We start from the raw sequence: 22,727 nt of genomic DNA, 5'->3' as shown, positions 1-22,727 counted from the left end.
TCCGGAAGGTCTATTGGGGGGCTGTCAGTATCCAGGAGGCCTTGCAGGAGAGTTTCCACCCTGAGGAGCACTAAGAGCCTCCCTAGTCTGGCCCACTGGGGGCTTGTGCCTCATTCCTCCCTCATGTCCTTCCACTTACCACTCCCCCATCCTCCCTCACTGATGTACAAAAAAACCATGTTTTTTTCATACGAATTGTCTATTTAACAAAACTGGGGGGGGAGGAGGGAATGAAACTCTGGTGCGACTGGGGAAAGGAGGCAGGATGGGAGAAGGGAGGAGAAAGACTGGGAGAGGAAAGGGGGAAACCTGGGAGGAGAGAGTTGGAAGGGGGAAGCAAGGGGAAGAATTTGGAGGGGAAGCTCAGGGGTGGGGGTCTCGCCGGGCTGTCTCCCAGCACTGCAGATGCGGGTGCCTCAGCGTCCCTGGGGGGATGGGAAGAGTGTGGAGGAGGTGGAGGGCTCCTGGGAGCTGGGGAACTAGTCCCAGGGAGCAGTGGAGGGCTAGCTGGCACTGGCTGCCTGGCTCATGGTGGGGCCACTGGGTCAGGGGCAGTGACTGCTGGCAGACTTTGGCACTGTGGCCAAAGTCTGTACCTTTAAGGCCGTGGCCACCAACCAGTTGATCACGATCGACCAGTCGATCATGAAGTGTTCGGGCAACCCCACCTCCCATTTTCTCCCCACCCCCGAGAAGCGCCACTACCTACCTCTAGTGTAGTGCCGGCTTCCCGCGGGGTTGATGGAAGTCCTTTCTGAAGCCTGCGTCACTTCCGGGGGTTCCAGAAGTGCGCGGGGTGCTCCCCCTCCCACAGCTCTGTTGTGTGCTTGGGGAGGGGGCGTTGGCCCTAGAGGAGGAGTGCGGAGGCTTCCCTGCGCCGCCGGTGCTGGAGGAGTGAGTTGGGCGCAGGGGTTTCCCTGTGCCACAGGAGCGGGAGTCGGCCCTGGGGTTTGGCCGTGCTGCGGGAGGGGAGGAAGTTGGCCGGGCCAGGCCGGGCCGCGCCATGGGAGGGGGGTTTGGCCCTGGGGCAGGTGCTCGCGGGGGTTGGCTGTGCTGCGGGAGGGGAGGGGCAGGCTCCCGTGGGGGTTTGGCCCCGCCGCAGAATGGGGGGGGGTGCCTCCAAGGCAGGCTCCTGCGAGGGTTTGGCTCCGCTGCAGGAGGCAGGGGTTAGCCCCGGGGCAGGCACGCTCGGGGTTTCCCTGCGCTGCGGGGGGCCCAGAGGAGGCATGTGCTGGCTTCCCGTGGGGGGGGGGGGGGAGGCGGGAGAGAGAATCCTGGGAGGAAGCAGATGCAGGTGACTCTGCTGCCACTGGCACCCTGTCCCCGCTCCCCAGACTCCACTCCCCTGTCCCCAGCTACAGAACTCTGTCCCCAGTACCGTCCCCACTCCCCGAACTCTGTCCCCATTCCCCTCTCCCCATTTCCGTCCCCACTCCCCGAACTCTGTCCCCACTGGCACCCTGTCCCCTGCTGCAGAACCCTGTCCTCTGCCCTCCCAGCACCCTGTTCCCTCTCCCCTGCCCCCAGCCGTAGAACTCTGTCCCCACAAAATGTATAATTATAAATGCTTCATTTTAGATTTAAATAGCATGAATAAAAAACAGACCATTTATTTCATAACTATAAACACGTGATTTTAATTTTATATATCACATAATTTAAAAATAAACTGTTTATCAGAGTGTGTAAGTAAGCGCTGGGGATAGCAAGTGATGGACAGGAGGAGAATAGAGAGGGCGGGGCTTCAAGGAAGGGGCGGGGCTTCAAGGACGGGGCGGGGCGGTAGATCTTCGCCTGGTCTGAGATTTAAAAAGTGATCTTCGGTATAAAAAGGTTGGAGACCACTGCTTTAAGGGCTCTGGGGCTGGGGGAGACGGGAGGAGTTTTCCTGTTTTGACCCAGAGTGGCCTCCAGGGAACACTGGGAAGGGCTGGAGGCCCCCTATTTCGAATAAGCGTCTACACAGCGCTTATTTTGAATTAGCTATTTTGAATTTGGTATTATTCCTCGCAGAATGAGGTTTACCAAATTCGTAATAAGTGCTCTGCTATTTTGAATTTATTTCAAAATAGTGGTTTGGCTGTGTAAATATTAGGAAAGTTATTTCAAAATAACAGCTGTTATTTTGAAATAACTTTCCTGTGTAGACATACCCATATAGCAATTCAGTTAAAAACAGTATGCAACCTTACTCTGACCAATGGATAACTAACATCTATCTTACAGTTTTCCCAACATTTAATTATACCTTTCTTTGTCATCCTTTCCTACCCAAAATGCCCACAGACTTGATTAGAAGTTTAGGTTGTACAAGAAAGGCAGGATCAGGACCTATTCTGGTAAATATTTAAATTCATCATAGGTGTGTATTAATACTATGCATTTATTTTTATTTTCACTCGACTAAACAATTTGGAAAACATAAGATTACCAAACATAGGACTATAATGTCAATAGCAAATTTACCTAATTTACCTAATATACAGAATTCTATAGTTCTTTCATTCCTTGTTCTAGGAACTAGCTTGCACAATCATATTTTTGTCAGACTCACTGCTCACAAACTTTCAAACTGCAGCTTGGAAGCTTGGTTGCATTAGCAAGTCAATGATACATTTCTTAATTTTGTGTGAGTGGTTTACAATTATATGTTAAATATTAAAAAGGTCTATTTTAATGGAGTCCTAAAAGCTTATGGCATAAGTTTCACAATTGTAATTAATATACTGAAATTTTTACTGCCATCTGAATGAAATTAAGATGCTTTTATTTTACAACAGTAGCAGCTACAGTACTCAGGCATTGTCCTGTATTTCAGTAATGGAAATTTCCCATCATCAAAGCACACTCTGTCTCAGTCAGCTGCAATAATCATCTGAGTAATTTCAATATTGTTGAAGGTTTTGCTTGTCTTTAATGTTATCTAGATCTTCTAATTTCTGGAAACTTACTCCTTATCATGAGTCTTCCTCATCTTAAGAATGAACATTCAGTAAACAAGTTGAAGTTAGAGGAATTAAAACATCTACATCAAAATAATAACAGGGCCAAACTTAAGAAAACCCACACAACGGTATGTATATAGAATGTTATAGGAGCTGTTGATGTAACTAAAAACCTGATGTGTGTGTGTACTGGAATAACAAGTCCGAAGGACAGGAAGATTTTAAAAATAAAAAAGCCTTCAATTAAACTATGTATAAAAATCAACCTTTTGACCTGTTTATTTGTGTAACATTGTTAGGCAAACATGATACAATGCAAGGAAGTAGAAAAAACTGTAGATTTGCCTTATTATTAGTCATGTTCTCAGTGCTGCTGAGGGTCTGGAGCTTTATAGACATACAGTAAATGATGGAGTCCATCCCCTGAACAGTTGTCAGTCAAAATGTAGATATGGCAAGAAATGTTCACTTGCCAAAGAGGGGGGACTACAGGGTAAAGATTACAACAAGAATGTTGGGGTTTTCAGGTTGCCTATGTATTGTAATGATTCCATTTGAAAATATTTCTTGTTTATAGCTGTTGGGCATAAGGAGGACAAAATCAGAGACTAAATTAATAAAAAGGAGGTTGGAAGTAGAAGAGGCTGTGGTGGGGATTAAGGATTTTAGATTTTGTGGTTTTTAGTAATTGTGTAGCTGCAATAATTTTGAACGGTTACATGGCTACTACAATGGCCCCTGAGGACGATGCCTGCAACCAGTGCACTCTCAGCTTTCAGACCCACTCCTGGGAAGCCCCTGCCACCATGTGCTGCTGTTTCTGAGACAGAGGCAACAGTGTGGGGAAGGAGAGCAGACAGTTCTGCGGAACCAGGACGTGGAGAGCTGCCTACAAGTGAGCTCCTGCCTGCCTGCCCCCCATGCTGCTGCCTCTGTGGGAGGCAGCAGGGGAAGGGAGGGGGGAGAGGAGAGGCAGCTCCATGGGAACCAGCTTAAATGCTGTCTCCCCATGGACACCGTCCCTCTGCCCTCCTTGCAGCCTCTGATAGGGTATGTCTAGACTACATGGCTCCGTCGACAGAGCCATGTAGATTAGGTTTCTAGACATAGGGAAATGAAGTGGCGATTTAAATAATTGCCACTTCATTTACATCAAAATGGCTGCCGTGCTGTGCCAATCAGCTATTTGACAGCACAGCGTGGTAGTCAACCGCCCCATTATGCCTCGTGGAATGAGGTTTACTGGGGCAATCGGCACAACGCTGCAGCCATTTTGATGTAAATGAAGTGGTGATTATTTAAATCGCCGCTTCATTTTCCTATGTCTAGTAAACTAATCTACATGGCTCCGTTGACGGAGCCATGTAGTCTAGACATACCCATACAGAGACAGCAAGGGGTGTGTGTGTGTGTGTGTGTGTGTGTTGTGTGGAGTTGTTTGGATTAACCTGTAAACACAGGCTTATGGGTTCATTGTTTAAATGTCTTTATGTTAACATCCCTAGTGGAGATAAACTGAATGGGGGACAGATGAGAGTGAGGTAGGGCAGTAGCAGGGATTTGGTGATTGGGGCAGCATCAGGGTCATAGCCTTAAAGACAGATTAGCAAATATAATACTGAAAGAAAGAAGTTAAGTGTTGAATCTAATTGCTTTAGAAAGCTGCTGGTTTGATGAATTTTCAGCACTTGTTAAGGGGGCTGCTTGTGTTGCTGGTGGTGCCATTTACGGACTAGTTCCTTCATGGCTGCTGCCAGCTGATTACTAATGGGCATCACTTACTAGGGTATCTAAGGCCTCAATCCTGCATGTGGCTCTGCATGCGTGAAGCCCTTCTGAAGTCAGCAGCACTTTGCCTGGACACACAAGTTCATCTATATGGAAAAAAGTGCAAGGTAAGTGTCTCAATGCCAAACTTTTTAAAAACCTGCTTGAATTTTATTTCAAGAAAAGAAAGAAGGTACTATCCCCATTAACTGACCTTCTCATAAATCAATAATGTTACTTTATTGTATCTACATGCCAGAGATGTGCATGATGCTTGTCTATCACAGTTATGTCTGGCCAAAGTGATAGGCATTCTATGTTCTGAAACAACATACAGTAGGATGAGATAACACATATGCAGTAATGGCATTCATAGCTTTTCCCATACTAAAAGTTGATATTCACATTCAGCTTATGGTGATACAGTGACAAAAGCTGCCACTTGACAGCTGGTTGGCAACCTACATGAAATAAGTAGGTAGGGTGAGGCCAGCTCTCTGAAGATAAGCTTCCACATCACAGCCACCACTACAACTTGTTTCCTTCTTGGCAGGTTCAGACAAAACCATGGCTTGACAGGAAATAGAACTCCTCCAAATAGACCTGCTCCAAATTCCATTAAAGGCAATGGTTTGAACTCTAGCTGAAGTCCCTTTAAGTCAAGATGCAGACAGTCAGTACTTTTTTTTTTTTGACGGTACTGCCCAGTACACAGTACCGGCACCTCCAGACGCAGTATCGGTATCTCCAGTCAGAGCTCAATAACTTTTCCCTGGAGTACCTTTTTTTTTTTTAAAGCACTGGAGACAGCATGGTATCCTGAAGATTGTGTTGGAGTTGCAAATTATCACTTTTCCTCATTCTTCTTGCAGGCTAAAGAGCTGAGTAGCAAATGGTGCATTTGGAGTCAGCTTAAAACAAAGTGAGGTGAGTTGTCACTCTGCTGTAGGGATAATCCAGTTATAATTCTGAATTCTAAGAAATAAAACTGTGATATGTTGCAACCTTCCAGCATGAGCATTTATGTTTTTATCTAACTTTTGTGTATGTGTGTGCAATATAAGACATATATTGGCAAGTCCTGTACAGGGATGCACATTGCTGCTGTCCATACTGCACATTTTCTGTGGATAAATATGAAAATATCAGTTTCGTCTACTGGCAAACCAGCACTTTGCACCAGCACTAAATTCACACCCACTATGCTGATACCTCACAGTGTGTGTAAGAGCATTATATATAAATATTGCATACATTACAGATGTCAAGTTTCTCCATTCCAAAGCTGATGACTCACTGTTCATTTCAAAACTAACAACTTGCAATTTTGTTTAGTCTTAACAGAGAGGGGCAAAGCAGAAGGAAGTGGTAACACTGTTCTGAAGAAATATGAATAAATCAGCCACTGTCTCTTGGAATCTGTGTGGTGTTATATTGGCAATGAAGTATATTCTCAATCTCCTGTTTATTGTGAGGAGATATAATGTTGCCTACACTATAAAAGCTTCAATGGTTTGTTAGTAAATGCTTCAGAAGAAATATGTCATCCAAACACAAAGGCTGTATCTAGACTGGCAAGATTTTGCGCAAAAACTTGCTGCCTGTCTACACTGGCTGTGAGAATTTGCGCAAGAGCACGGACATTCTAATGTAAGAATTCAGTGCTTCTTGCGCGAATACCTTGATGCTCCCGCTCAGGAATAAGCCTTCTTGTGCAAGAATACTCGTGCAAGAGGGCCAGTGTAGACAGACACCTTAATTTTTTGCACAAGAAAGCCCGGTGGCTAAGATGGCCATCGGAGCTTTCTTGCGCAAAAGCGCGTCTATACTGGACACGGATGCTTTTGTGCAAAAGCACTTTTTGCGCAAAAGCATCCGTGCCAATCTAGACGCTCTTTTGCGGAAATACTTTTAACAGAAAAACTTTTCCGTTAAAAGTATTTCCGCAAAATCATGCCAGTCTACACGCAGCCAAAATGTCCTGTGATGTCCATGATATTTAATCAACAAAGTGAGATTTTTCCTGCCACATGTCAATCGGGTAGCCAGATGGTTGAAACAAAAATACTGAACACCTCTTCTCCCACCCCCCAAAAAAACCAGGAAAATATTCTGTTGAAGGTTGGGGAGACCAAAGTTGTTGAGAAAAAAAAAAGGACTCCAAGGACTTATTAAGCCAAAAATAAAATAAAATAAAATAAAACAGCAAGTCCCCTTTAATAGTGGGTGCAGGGATAGGACAGGGTAGCAGTTGTGCACTAAGACCTAGGGGAAGCCTTGGTCTGTAGCCATTTTGTGCTGGCAGCCTTGTGGAACCAGGTAAGCATGGGGACTGGGGTTGGGGGTGTTGGGAGCCAGGAAGGGTTCGGGGGGGGCTGGACACTGAGTGTTTGTAGGGTTGCCAGGTGCCTGGTATTTTCACCTCCTGGCCAGGGAAAAATTCAGAAAATACCAGACATCTTAGGTGTTTGGTATTCTCTGAATTTTTTTACCAGACAGGAGGCGAAAATACCAGCCTGTCCAGGTGAATACCGGACACCTGGCAACCCTACATGTCAAAGGGGCTATTTGCACAAGATAGACAAAAATGAAATGGGAGCTGGACTTAATTTGTACAATAATTGAGTCCCTGTTCAAATTATGCACTAACTAGGCAGCCAAGTCTTCAGGTAGCCCTGGTGCCAGCAGCAGCACCAAACGAAGAGTGGCATGATGGCCAGAGAATAGCAACTGCTGGCCAGGAGCCCATTGGTACCAGAGCTATGAACTGCCAAGACTAATGGTGTGGGGGTTCAGCCCTGGCAAACCCTGGAGCATTTCAGCCTGGAATGGCAGCCAATCCCCGTCCCACTGAAATCAATGTCAAAACTCCCATTGATTTCAGTGGGAGCAGAACTGAACCCTGGCTTGTGCCTTTGTTTCTATATGTGAGTTGTGGGACATCCCAGTGATTTTTTTTTAAATTAACATTTGTGGGTTTTTACATAATTTGTATGCAGAGAATGAAAATCAGCAGTCTTACAGGATAAAGTGTTTAGAAATGGCACAAGTAACATTTAGGTTTAATTAAGATTTGTTTCCAACAACAATCCTTAACAGTCAAAATAGTTAATCAAACGTACAGGAAGTACAGACATACAGAATTATGCATACTTGCTATGTGGCATGGCTCACTTCAACAGCTTTGTTTTCTCAGTTAATTATTCTTACTAAATTAACACTAGCCCACACCAGTGAATTTGTAAGAAAAAGGGGTGCAAATTCTACAGCTGTACAAACTGATCTTACACTGCAACTTACCCAGCTGGAAGATAAAAATATTTGGCAGGGAATTAAACGAGACTGAAATCTTGATGCTGATCCAAGATGGTTTATATGCTTGTGGTCAAGTCATAATTACCACAGAGGAAGCTAATTAGCATTGGTCTAGATACTATAAAATACAATGAAAAAGAGATGGTCCCTGCTCATAGATCGTCCCATCTAAGTAGGTTTGTTGATCTCAGTTCAGACTACAAGACTTAACTGTTTCTCCAGATTTAATTTATGGGAGCATTTGAACTGGGTTGAGGGGCTTTTGTGGAACTTTAAGACCTGAGGATGACCCTGTATAATTACTGCTTTTTTAGGAACTAACATGCTGTATACTATAATTTAAAATCTTGCCAGCTGGAATGGTTTGGAGTCTGAATTCCAGAATGGAATGAACTGCTGTATCTTGTCTATAAAGATCCACCAATTCTGCCAACTCCATTCATTTTTGTTAGTACTCTACTTTTCTTGATGTAGTTAAAATCATTATTTGTTAATTAAAAAGGCATATATATGACTTGTTTGATTTTGGAAGACCTAGAAATGGGAGAGCTCCTCTGGTTGCATTGGTATTGTTTTTATTTCAGATGTATGCAGAGGATCATATGTGCATGTGACAAAAGGAAAATATAACTATATTATATTTAATATAAATGTATTAATATACACCACATCTCCCTCTTCCCCCTTCTTCCCATGGAATGGATCATAGTCTAGCAATTAGGATAGTGGACAAGGTTCAAATTGATACTGTCATTGTACTTGTGCAACTTTGTGCAAACAAGGTAGCCTCTCTGTGCATCAGTTTCCTAGTCAGTCAAATGGGCGGTAAGGGGGGAGAATAAATCTAGTCATTGCCGTATAAGGGTGCTATGCAACTTACTGATTATTTATAAAAAGCTTTTGAAATCCTTGAACTAGAGCAGCAAGAAGCATTTTCAATTATTATGATAAAGGCAGCCCTTCTTTGAGGAGAATGCAAACCACCTATCGGGTAGAAATTATCACTACCATTTTACAAATAGGGAAACACACACATAGAAGTCAAGTGTCTTGTCTTGAGTCTCATAGCAAGTATGAGAGAGTAGGAGGCAGGTGGTCTGATGCTCAGGCTTGTGTCTTAGCTATCAGATTACACCCGTGGTCACCAACCGGTCCATCACAAGGCGTTTGGGCCCCTCCACCCCCCATTTTCCCTCCACCCCTGAGAAGCCCCACTACCTACCTCCAGCATAGTGCCGGCTTCCCGTGGGGTGGACGGAAGTCCTGCCTGCAGCTTTGCGCCACTTCCGGGGTTTCCGGAAGTGCACTGGCTGCTCCTCTCCCACAGCTCTGTGGTGTGCTGTGTCCTAGAGGAGGAGTGTGGCGGCTTCCCTGTACCGCAGGAGGGGTGAGTCAAGTGCAAGGGTTTCCCTGCACCACGGGAAGGGGGTTTGGTCCCGGGGCAGGTGTGCACAGGAGTTTGGCTGCGCCACGGGAGCAGGGGTTGGCCCCGGGGCAGGCATGTGCGGGAGTTTGGCTGTGCTGCAGGAGCGGGGTTTGGCCCCAGCGCAGGAATGTGTGGGGCTTTGGCCCTGGGGCAGGCATGCGCGGGAATCTGGCTGCACCGCAGGAGAAGGGTTTGGCCCCGGGGCAGGAGCAGTCGGGGGTTTGGCCCTGGGGCAGGTGCGTGCGGGGATTTAGCTGTGCCACAGTAGGCTTCCCTCGGGAGTGGGAGGGAGGGAGAATCCTGGGAGGAAGCGGGTGCAGGGGATTCTCTGTCCTCACTGCCCCCCTGTTCTCTCTCCCCACTCCTCTGTTCCCACTCCCCAGCCTCAGAAACCTGACCCCAGCAGCACCCTGTCCCCTGCCCTCCCGGCACCCTGTCCCCAGCCACAGAAACCTGTCCCTGCTGGCACCCTGTCCCAGCCCTCCAGACACCCTGTCCCCTCTCCCCAGCCTCAGAAACCTGTCCTCACCGGCACCCTGTCCTCTGCCGAAGCACCCACTAGCACCCTTCCCTAGTACTATGTCCCCTGCTCCCACCAACACAGTTGGGGCCACATTAGTGAAGCATTAGGGGGGTTGGAAGAGGGGTGTTTTTGCATCTCACTTGTGTGGCCCCAACTGACTTTTCTGTGGCTCAGTGACCCCTGACTCAAAACAGGTTCCCTGCCCTTCTCAGAAATAAAGACAACGCAGAACTCTTTTGTGTTTGACATAGTATTTTATTTAAAAATGAAGCCTGGCCAACAAACCCCCAATTGGGGCCAAGCCCCCATCTGGCCTCAGCATCATAATACTCCTGAACTCCCCCTTCCCCCAGACCCTAGATCTGAGCCTATCGTACACTGGAACTCCCTGCCCTGAGCCCCTCACATACCCCAACCCAAATTCCTGAACCCTCACATCCAGAAGTCTATGGCTTGCTTAGTACCCTAACCCTACATCTGAACCCAACACTGTCCCCTCCCCAAGCCAGCATTCCCTTATCTACCTCCTCCTGCATCCAGATTTCCTCCCAGAGCTTGCACCTCTCTCCTCTTCCCACACCCAAATCCCTCATTCCCACCCCGGAGCCTACACATCCTGTCTCAACCCAGCGAGGGTACGGCTAGACTGCAGGAGTTTTTCAGGATTCCGGAGATATCCCAGAAAAACTCTTCTGCATCCAGGGATGCATTTGTTCTTCCACTTTTTTTAGTGGAAGAGCAAACATGATCTTTTGGTCACCCCTATATTCCTCTTTCCACGAGGAATAAGGGGGCTTCCAAAATAAGGGGTTTTTCTGACATTTGGTCCAGTCTAGACAGGCCAAATGTTGGGGAAACTTCTTCCTACAGAAGAATTGGGGGAAAAAAGCAGCAGTATAAGGGTTGGGGATAGCAAGTGATGGAGAGGAGGAGAATAGGGAGGGCGGGGCTTCAAAGAAGGGGCAGGGCTTCAAGGAAGAGGCGGGGCGGTAGATCTTGGCTTGTTCTGTCATTTAAAAAGTGATCTTGGGTGTAAAAAGGTTGAAGACCACTGGACTACACTATGTAAACAGACCTGGACTACACTATGTAAACAGACAAATAGTTAATCAACTATAAATGTTTGGATTGATGTTTCTGGAAAGAATACCATGAGAAATTAGTATTTGTAAATTGAGGACACTGAGCATTTCTATCGATTTCCAATGTATTTCTGTATTAAATACATGTATACAGTAGCATTGTACCACCACCATTTCTATTACCTTTATCAAGTACCACTAGGTACATGTCAATATATTTCCAACAGACTCCAAACAATTTTTCTGTAGCTTATCTCAGATAATAAAAAACCAGAAGTCCTGAAATCCCAAATTTAGGGAAGTCCTCTCACAGACATACTTCTCCTAGGGTATGTCTAGACTTGCACCCTAGTTCGAACTAGGGATGCAAATGTAGGCATTCGAAATAGTCAATGAAGTGGGGATTTAAATATCCCGTGCTTCATTAACATAATCTCACCGGTACGTTACTGCGATCAACAGCTGTTTCGAAAGTGAAAGTGTGCGTCGGGACATGTTAGTTTGAAGCAAGGGGTTTGGTTCGAACTACCGTGTCCTGGCACACACTTTCACTTTCAAAACAGCTGTTGATCAGAGTAATGCGCCAGTGAGATCATGCTAATGAAGCACAGGATATTTAAATCCCTGCTTCATTAACTATTTCAAATGCCTACATTTGCATCCCTAGTTCGAACTCAGGTGCAAGTATAGACATACTGCTAGATATCACCATGATGGATATATTAGGAGTACTTTGTGAAAGGAAGTGAATTGTATCTCACAAGAGCATATGCCCTAATAAATGTGTTAGTCTGTTTCAGCAAAAACAACAAGGAATCCGGGAGGACTTTAAAGACTATCAGGGCTACCCTTCTGAAACCTAGAATAGTGATAGAAATTTGATTTGTCCTTTTCATATGTGTTCATTTTTTTGATTGTATCCTTTGGTATGTATGGTTGTGCCCATTTTCTTCCACTATTTGATCTGAGGAAGTGGGTCTGGCCCACGAAAGCTCATCACCTAATAAACAATCTTGTTAGTCTTCTTTTAAGTACTACATAGTCCTGTTTTTTGCTTCTGAAACCTGTCATTACCCATTACCAAGATAGCTTCCCCAATTATCACCTCTAATACCATTAGTTCACAGACATCTAACTTTCCCCACCTCTAATATCATTAATTCACAGACACTTTCCTTCCTTCCTTCCCCCCCCCCCCTGCATCCCCCTTCTGTTCTGAAATGTGATTTGTCCTTTTCATATGTGTTCACTTGTTTTTAATTGTAACCTTTGGTATATATGGTTGTGACTATTTTCTTCCACTATTTGATCTGAGGAAGTGGGTCTGGCCCACGAAAGCTCATCATTTAATAAACCATCTTGTTAGTCTTTAAAGTGCTACATAGTCCTGTATTTTGATGGATCTTATAAGAACCCCAATGGCAGAGCATATCACAAAATGTTAAAAATACACCTTTGAATCTCAGGCTATTTTATACTAGGGATGTGACAGTATATACATTTAAATGGTTAACAGCTAACATTCACAGTCACACGCAAGGCAGTGGTGGGTGGAGCATGTGGGAGCCAGTGCTCGTGAGGAGCCAGCTTTTAAACTGGTTCCCCACAAGCACTGACTTACAGGGAGCCACCTACCCCTCTCCTCCTGCACTACTGCCTCTGAATCTGGCTCCTGCAGAGTCACTTGCCCTATCCCTCTCTGCATCAGTGTGAGGGTGCAGGCAGCTCCCACAGAGCCACTCCCCCCACTGCAGTTTTTTAAAAAGCAGATGCGTCCCTGTATTCCTCATTGTACGAAGAAGAAGAGGTGTTCTGAAAGAGGACATTTTTCTGAAATTTGGCTCAGCGTAGATGGGCCAAATTGTGGAAAAGACTCTTCCAAACAAACCCAGAAAAAGATACGCAAATTGCAAAACGCAATTTGCGTATCTTTTTCTGACTTTTCTTTGCAGTCTAGACATAGCCCTAGTTTCCCTCCATCATATCAATGGATTAGAGACAGATTCTGATGACTGTGACATGTACAAATTCAAAGTCGCTGAGTGGAGTGACTGATTTCATGTATATTTGTAACAGTGATCAGAATCCAGTCCATTTACCATAAGCTTTTGAAGATGGATATTGTCTTTTAGTTTCTTTTAAAACATCATGAATATTTAGAGTGTTATATAAATAATATTTGTCATATTTAAACCTGTCAGTGGAATCCATTGCTAACTGCAATTCTTTGCTTTTTCTTACTGATGAAGCATGGTATTGTCTTAAAATGCTTGATACATAAAACATAAAGATTTAGTGATTAAAAGTTGAGTTAAATAGATTTGAACTGGAAATAAAGTGTAAATTATTTCTAACAGTGAGATTAATTAATTATCCATTGGAATTTATCAAAGGTGATGGGGGATTCTCTATCCTGGGCAATTTTTAAAGCATTATTGGCTTTTTTCCTAAAAATATATTTGGTATTGTTAGAACAGGAATTACTGTGTGTGTGTGTGTGTGTGTGTGTGTGAGTGTGAGAGAGAGAGAGAGAGAGAGAGAGAAGTTCTATGGTCTTTTTAATCTGGATAGTCAGACTAGATGATCACTTTGGTGCCTTCTTCTCATCTCAGTAGATCAAATCAATATACTTCTATAATTAAATAGAAAGCCCACCAGAATCAAACATACCAATCCCTTATATAGTACGGTAATTGTACAAATAGTCATGTTCATCTAGCATTTTTTCCTTACCAAAAAAAAATCACAGTTTGTCCCATTGATCTGAGTCAGGAAAAAAAATTAAGAAAAACAAAGTAATACATTATTCCAGTTTGGGCTGATTTGCACAGACAAAAATGAGAGAGACAGAGCAGATAGTATATCTGCTAAAAAGTCTGATGCAATACAAACAAAACTATTCCAGAGACATGTTCTCCTCCAACTTCCAAACATTCTAAAAACACTCTGTAAACTGATGCTCTTATTTGTAATAAATAAATAAAAATGATGCCAGCTATTTGAAATAATGAGAATCTTAGAACTTCATTATGAGCCCTGGAGCAAAGGATAAAAGCTTCTTGGTCATTAATAAAAGAGAACTTAATACTCACAAAGTTTCAAAAAAATGTTGAAAGACATTGCTGTCTGGTCAGGTTAGCATCAGATAACCATCTTGATGTGTTGCTCAGTTCTGTCTTGGAACAACTGCATGTGCCGTTAGGGATGTCAACAAGTAGACGACTAGATAATTAACCGATAAACCTAGGCTTATCGACTAATCTTGTTGACTACTCACATTTCCGCCCCCCTTGCTGCCTCTATAACAGAGGCAGCAGTAGGGGAAAACAGGAGTTGGTGCTGGGGGGAGCCAGCTTAAAAGCCAGTTCCCTAAGCACTGGCTCTGTGGTACTGCCTCTCCCCCTGCTGTTGCTTCTAGCAGGGGCTGCAGGTCTACAAGGGGAGCTGTTTTTTTTCAATTGGCTCCCCTTGTGGACCAGTTCCCCTGCCACCTCACACTGCTGTCTCTGCCTCTGCACACTGGCTGCTGGCCCCAGCCCTGGGGACTATCGAATAGTTGTATGCCACAAATATTTCATGCAGTTACATTACCATTCAGTTACCCGATAGCTAACATCCCTATATGCCATCTACCATCCCAAGGCTAGGGCATCTTTCAGTTAAACAGAAAAGGACTTTTGCAGTGATCAGTCCTTCATTCTGTATGATACAGGAACGTAGTCTGTAATCAGGGTAAATTCTTCCAATAATCCACTACAAATTTGTTCAGCTGAAGGCTTACATGTGATATTGGTGGGAAATTCAGACAGGATATTTATAGATCTTTTTTCTTTGCTCACCCTCAATCCTAAAACATCAGAGAATACCTTGAGTGGAGGGTTGTCTCAGTTCAACTTTCCTTCTCCGTTTGGTGTTCATTGGCTTTGCTTTTCTCCCTTCCCAGTCCCCTGGGCCAGAACTTGGCAGAGAGAAGCTAAAGGGAATGTGACTCACACTGGTGACTTCATTTGTTATAAGAGACCTGAGTAACTGTTCTAGCCCAGTTACAGGAAAGCTGCACTCCCCCTTCTTTCCCCTCCCCTGGCTTCCACCCTCAGAAAAACTTAGGCCCTCGTTTGTAACATGAGCAGCCCATCTGATCTTAGCAATAATTATATCATTCCTCTTCTATTCACTAAACTTTCTTGTTGTGTATTCAAGTTAACCCCTCCTTGGAAATTTAAGGAGGCTTGAGTTTAGGAGCAGCTTCTGGCCACCAACAGATTACTGATTAGCGTAAGAGTGGAGATGTTTCAAATTCTCTCACATAGAGCTCTCATTCTAACAAAACAGAATTCAAATGTCTTCCTCCCTTTCCCTTTTGTTACTGCAACAATTAAAAACAAATCTTAGACATTAACCAATCTGACAGCAATTAGACAAGAATAAAAACTTTTATTGTTCTGATTAAAAACAATGTCAACGTAGAAAATAGTAACATCCCAAGAAAACCCAATGTGAGACACTGCTACAACAGCTTCAGTATAGAGTTCTAGTGAAGCTGAAGTAGATTCCATTTTGATTTTTTTTAAGGGATGGATGGGTCAGATATATGAGAAAAATCACCACAGAAGCCTATGCTGCATTCTATCAAAATATATTTTAATTTTAATTATTAAATCAAGATAATGAGAGTGGCATTCGCATTGAGGGGGTGGACCAGATGGCAAAGGCTTAGTGTAAGTAAGATGTTAATTAAAGCAAGTTGGTTTCTGCTCTAACAGGGTTTTTGTTTAGTTTGAACGTGGTTGGCATGAGCACTTGTTACAAGGGACAAAACAGACTGCCTATACCATGATTTCTTCCCCCCCCCCCTTGTTCAAGGCTGCTCTACAGCCATGTCAGAGCAGCAAGGATCCTCCCATCAGTGCTTCAGTATCCCTAAATCTTTGCAGTGCTAGAAGCAACTACTGGATCTCCTAGGAAGCTAAGAATCCTTCCCAATAGGATAAAGCTCCTCTTCTTAATCCAATGGACATATGACTTTAAAGTCATTACATTTTTACACACAAAGAGTACAGGAAGGGGGAACTAGGGTGGTGTTAAGCCACATTAGTGCTGTCTGATCCCGAGCTGCTCTCAGGGCTGGTGAGTACCCTGATGTAACTTAGAAGACAATTCTGGGGGCCTAAGTTAGGGCAGCCTCTTGGGGCTGCCCAGTAGACTGCAGGCCTGCCAAAATAGGCATCTTGTGCCCGCAGAGGGAGGTGGTGCAAGGAGGGCCACCTAGAGGACCAGAGCGGGGGTATGAGGAGGCACTCCAGTTAGTGATTAAGATTTTAGTTGGGACACAGAGGAGTGGTGCACAAGTCGCCTATGCCTGCTGGGGATCTCCATAGTGTAGCCTGGAGACAGGCCCCATTAGAGGAGTGAGGTTCTGGAACGGCCTTCCAAGGGAAGTAGTGGGGGCAAAAGATCTATCTGGTTTCAAGATTAAACTAGATGGGTTTATGAAGGGGATGTTTGATGAGATAACAAGATCTTGGTATCTAATTGACCATTCATTATCAGTGGGAAATAGGTCAATGGAAGGATGATAGGAGTTACTATAGAGAACTTTCTGGGTGTCTGGCTGGCGAGTCTTGCCCACGTGCTCAGGGTTTAGCTGATCGCCATATTTGGGGTCGGGAAGGAATTTTCCTCCAGGGTAGATTGGCAGAGGCCCTGGAGGTTTTTCGCCTTCCTCTGTAGCATGGGGTACAGATCACAGCCAGAGGATTCTCTGCATCTTGGGGTCTTCAAAGTATTTGAAGGCTTCAGTATCTGAGATATAGGTGAGAGGATTATTCTAGGAGGGGTGGGTGAGATTTTGTGGCCTGCACTGTGCAGGGGGTCAGACTAGATCTGTGATCCCCAACATGGTGCCGGCGGGCGCCATGGCGCCCACAGGGGCATTTCCATGCGCCCGCCAGGTGCTCGGGGCTGGCCTGGCACCGGGCGCATGGCGGGGGGAGCGCCGGCCCCGGGCGCGCGGTGCTTGGCGGGGGGAGCGCTGGTCCCGGGCATGCAGCTATGGGGGGGGGGGCCGCCCCCGGGCATGCGGCCATGGGGGGGCCGCCCCCGGGGCGCAAGTGTCCCCGCCCCCTGGCCCCCAGCGGGTGAACGGCCACACCCCCTGGCGCCCAACAACCTCGAAAGGTTGGGGACCACTGGACTAGATGATCATAATGGTCCCTTCTGACCTTAAAGTCTATGAGTCTATGAGTGCAAGACAGCTTTATGGCTATGTCTGCACCAGAAACTTTTTCCACTAGTCAGATACATGCTTTCATACCCCATTACACTGCTCTGGCCCTTGCACTTGTTGAAAAGGAGCCCTAAGGGTAGCTATTTGAAGAGGATGTTAAAATAGGGAGATAAGGTAATGGATAGAAAATAGATGAGATATTCAAAGAGGGATACATCTATTGCATGACTGCAATTCATCACACAGCTTCACCTCTCTATCTGTGGCATATATTTGTGTATATGTACATACACATGCTGTGTTTATATTAATCTATAGATTTAATTTCTTATAAGGGTGCCCGTCATCCCAGTTTTTATGCAACAGTTACATAAAATAAATACAGATCCTGTATAAATGATCTGAACATATCTCACTGTTTTTATAATTAAAAGTGAAGCTTTCACAGGCATTCTACCTGTGGTTTTATCTCTCTAAATTTCCTGTGCTCCACTCTTTCTGATTTAAAATCTTAAGTAAACAATGGGCAATTAAAAACAATAAATGGTCTAGTAGCACTTTATAGACTAACGAAACATGTAGATGGTATCATGAGCATTTGCGGAAAATCATGCAGTCTAGATGCAGCCCAGTAGTGTAGAACAATAAAATGAGCTAGTAAAGATTCCATCTTTGAAGGGATTCCATGGAAAAACAGTGTTTGTGTAGGACACAGAATTCTTCTGTGGGATTTTTGCCACATTCATCCATTGATATTTTTCCTAGAGTGAGAGGGTGAAAGTTACAAGGAGGAGGGTAAGAGTTGGGGGAGGAAAGAGACAAGGAAAGCAACATACTTAGCCTGTACTATAAAGAGGTAGCTTTTGGGAGTATTGGAAGGGAAACGTATAAACAATTTTTCACTAATATATTGAATATTTATTTTTAAACTTTTTCTTAGATGACTTAAATAAAGATTGCAATGTTGCTGCTAGAATGCCTTCTCTCTCCCCCTGCTGTCCTCTCCTCAGAAGCCAGCTGCTTTTTCAGAACCACCCTCTGAGCTAAAAGCCATATTTATCTGGAAATAACGGAAAGGGAACAAAAAAAAAAACAAAAAAAACAAAACAATAAAAAACTATGTTAAGATGGCATTATGACTGGGAATACTTGTCATTAATTTCAATAAAAGCCATTACAAGGATGTTGTAACTATCCCAAAAGTTGGCATTACAAGAAATCAAAAACACATTAAAATACAGAATTTAGGAACTCAAAGGGTGTGTCTAGACTGGCAAGATTTTGCACAAAAGCAACTGCTTTTGCGCAAAAACTTGCCAGCTGTCTACACTGGCCACTTGAATTTGCGCAAGAGCACTGACTTTGTAATGTACAAAATCAGTGCTTCTTGCGCAAATACTTTCACGCTCCCACTCAGGAAAAAGCCCTCTTGCGCAAGAATACTTGCACAAGAGGGCCAGTGTAGACAGGGAAGAACTGTTTTGCGCAAAAAAGCCCCAATGGCTAAAATGGCGATCGGGGCTTTCTTCCGCAAAATCGCGTCTAGACTGGCCACGGATGCTTTTACGCAAAAGCACTTTTTGCGCAAAAGCATCCATGCCAATCTAGACGCGCTTTTGCAGAAATACTTTTAACGGAAAAAACTTTTCCATTAAAAGTATTTCCGCAAAATCATACCAGTCTAGACGCAGCCAAAGAATGTATATTCTGCCCTGTGATAACACCACATATTTGTTATGAAAGCATCTGCAGGAGACTGTAGACCACTGTGCCTCAACATTAATTCCATTTTAATAACTTGGTGTCTTGGAACTTCCTTAGTTTTTAAAAGCTTCAGAGGAGTAGCTGAGTTAGTCTGTAACTAGAAAAACTTAAACAATGAATAGTCTAGCAACTCCTTAAAGACTAACAAAACGTGGTATCATGAGCTTTCATGGGTTCAACCCACTTCTTCAGATGAATGGAGTTTAACAGTTCAGTTCCAAAATAAATAAGGGAATGGGGGAGGGGAGGAAGGGGAAAAATAGTGAATTAGAGTGTTCATGTTCCATGAAGCTGATAGAGAAGGTGCAAATTGTTCTTAAGTACCCATTGTTTGGTTGGTTAAGTCATTAAGATGTGGCATAGAAATAGAAATGGTTAAGTCATTAAGATGTGGCATAGAAATAGCTAGCCGGATAAAGTCTTTATTCATACCTTTGCGATGGGTCCCAAACCTGTAAATGAAGTTAAGTTCCAGCGCTTCCCTGTGTATTTGGCTTATGTGTAATTGGCCTGAAACAACACGGTGACTTTGAGATCCATGAATGAGTGCCTGGGCAGGGTAAAGTGTTCTCCAACAAGTTTCTGTCTGTTGGCTTTCCAGCTATCTGATTTGTGTCCATTAATTCTTTCCAATGGTCAGTAAAGATGAAGCTGCAATGCCCCAGGAATTTTTCTAAACACTGATGCCAGAACTCATATACAACCGGTGAACTTTTAAAATAGCAGACACAGTTGGGCCTCATAATCTACATATAAAACCCCTTGACAGGTGTCCTGTCTCCTTTGTATCACTGAGTCATTACAACTAACAGAATTGCTTACAAAATATCTGTAGTAAAAGAGTGGTGATTGCTTGAATTTCCTCTGTCACAATGGTGCCACATAAGTTACCTGGACCTGGTCGCATAAACCTGTATAGTCAGAACAATTAAATACAATAACTAATTTAGCTTAATTACAATCTAATTTAGTCAGTTGCAGGAACATAGGATTTTATTTTTTTCTTTTCCCCAAATACCTTACCACTGAAATAACTGACACTTTGATGTAATTAAAATGAAAAAGGCTGGTAGTTTGGACCCTACCTTTAAAGTTCTGTAGGGTCTTAAACCCCAAGGGCAAGCCAGTTCAGTGACTTGTTGCCAACAGTGGCCAATACCAGGTGCTCCAATACCAATTGGGGAAAAGAAAAAAACAAACCCTAACACTGGATGCTAAGTTTCCTACAAAGCCCACTTCTCAATTGATAAAGTAATAAATGAGGAATGTTCAAAAAATATATTTTTTACTCAAAGAGTACCAATGGAAAATTTCATGGAGGCTACGTAGAATTTTCCATACAAAACAAAGGCTGAAACTCTTTAACCTCAGTCAGTACCTCAGTAATAAAGCATCTATAGCACTTGGCTCACACAAGTGTCTCTGGAGGACCCAAAAATAGACGAGAGAGTACTATTAATGCTGGACATACATGTTTACAGGTATTTAAAACAAAAAACACCACCAATAGAATATTCAGAGAGGTGTAATACTTGTGCTTCAGGGCTCAAACCAACCTTTAATTAATGGAAATTAGGAAGAAACTTTCCCTGGGGCTAGTTATCCCATCCCTTCCAAACACAGGCTTAGGTTAAAGAGTTTCAGCCTTTGTTTTGCATGGAAAATACTACGTAGCCTCCATGAAATTTTGGGGCTCCCTGCTGCCGGGGTCGGATCTGGTGGCTTGGCAGGCCGCATTTGGCCCGCAGGCCGTATTGTCGAGGCCTGCTCTGGTAGATACTAATTTACTCTGCCGAGCTGCAAAATAAGAAACTCTGGGACAGCAGAAGCCAGGTACAAGTACAATAACAGGATGGAGCTTCAGTACCAAGAAGCAATCTTGCTCCTTGAAGTCAATATCTGATTTCAGTGGCATGAGATCAAAGCCTTAGGGAGGAGATAGGCCCTTAGGACATCCACTGCCAAAGCTGTTAATGAACTTATGCAGAAGGGGTTGCTATTAATTAAGAACCCATGTACAACATGCATTCACTTTGTCCTGTACATCCCCATTGCTTCTTGGACTCTGCTTTAGATTATGGATTTACTTGGATCTTTTAAAAGCAAGAACAGTCAGTTCCCTAGAACCACAGGTAAAGGCTCGATGTATCACAAACTGGAAAATCTCTGCCTTAGGAAGTTAGCCAGTCCTCAGGCAATTGGTCTGAGGATTTACAGTAAGCTTCCGATAATCCAGCACCTTTAGGACCGAGGGGGTGCCGGATTATCAGATATGCCGGATTATCAGAAGGGGGGGCTATGAGCTGTCTGGGGTGGGGAGGATGCCACCCCAAACCCCTCATAGCCCCCCCTTCCAATAGTCTTCTGCCCCAGGCATCCCTGATTCAGTCGCTTCTGGTCAGTTTCAGTAGCGGCTGAATCTGGGACGCCTGCAGCAGAGCAGCTGGAGTGCTGCCTGGTTGGTCCGGTAGCACCGATCCTTGGCGCAGCGAGACCAATCCGGCAGCACCCCAGCTGCTCTTGGGGATGCCTGGGGCAGAGCATCTGGGGTGCTGCTGGGTTGGTCCCGCAGCGCCGCTCTTTGGTGCTACTGGACCAACCCCGCAGCACCCCAGCTGCTCTGTCCCAGGTGTCCCCAAGTCAGCTGCTGCTGATACTGACCAGCAGCTAACTCCAGGAAGCCCGAGGCAGAGCAGCTCTGCCTCGGGCTTCCTGGAGTCAGCCGCTGGTCAATTTCAGCAGCGGCTGAATCGGGGACAGCTGGGGTGCTGCCGGGTTGGTCCCGCAGCCCCGAGGGGCAGCGCTACGGGACCTACCCGGCGACACTCCAGCTGCTCTGCCCCCGGCTTCCCGATTCAGCCGCTGGTCAGTTTTAGCAGCGGGTGAATCGGGGAAGCCGGGGGCAGAGCAGCTCCAATGGTCCGGCTGCCCGGAGCACTTCCAGGTTCCTGATGGTGCCAGACCATCGGAGTTTTACTGTACCTATTTCTTAAGGGTTAATGTAAAAAAAGTTTTCTCCCTCTCTTTGTATACCATACCACCAAGTTATCCCCTGCCTGGGCTGTCTCACTTCTGAAGAGCAATTACTTTGCTTTTAGAATGTGCCAAGCTGTACAAAGTGGGAGGCGTTTTCAAATAGTTACCCATTTCTCTGGCATTAGAGATCATTACCCATTAGGCCAAATTCATTTCAGAGTGTAGTGCGTGTTGCTAACTCCAGGATATAGATAAGTAAAGGAAACAAATAATGAACCAGTTAATAAGAATAGAAGGATATATATCTGAGGACGAAGTTTGACTCTTGGGTTTTAGGATCCCCTCTCCGGTGATTAAATATTTTAGAAACCCTCCACATTAAATTCTAGGATATTGTTAATTAGTAATGTTCATTGTAAGAGAGATTTTCAAAACTATTGTTCTCTCAAGTAAAAGGATTGGTCCTTGTATTTTTGAACGCAACTTCTATGGTGGTTTTCACAATAGTGTCCTTTCATTCACAGGTGCTGGAACTGAGTTAGCACCCCTACAATGGAAATACTGGAGACAGATGCATGTTTCACCTCTGCAAGGGTCAGAAGAGTGGAACTTGTATTTCCATTGTATGTGGAACTTGTATGTATTTCCATACCTACCAGAGATGAGGGGGAGGGAGGAGTTTGTGGCAATGAGAGAAGGATCC

General features: G+C 44.4%; 1 long non-coding RNA gene across 1 annotated transcript in view; it reads left to right on the top strand.

The window, feature by feature from the left end:
- LOC112547735 (uncharacterized) overlaps positions 1 to 22,727 on the top strand; it is a 46,353-nt gene that overhangs the window by 7,985 nt on the left and 15,641 nt on the right. Inside the window, exons 2-4 of the long non-coding RNA XR_003091546.3 lie at positions 2,928 to 3,073; positions 4,731 to 4,840; positions 5,585 to 5,639. This is a non-coding gene — a long non-coding RNA (uncharacterized LOC112547735). The remainder of the gene's footprint in view (positions 1 to 2,927; positions 3,074 to 4,730; positions 4,841 to 5,584; positions 5,640 to 22,727) is intronic.

Source organism: Pelodiscus sinensis, chromosome Z (assembly GCF_052426305.1).
Source record: "Pelodiscus sinensis isolate ZL-2025 chromosome Z, ASM5242630v1, whole genome shotgun sequence".
NCBI classification, from domain to species: domain Eukaryota; kingdom Metazoa; phylum Chordata; order Testudines; family Trionychidae; genus Pelodiscus; species Pelodiscus sinensis.
This window is presented reverse-complemented; position numbering and strand designations above follow the sequence as displayed.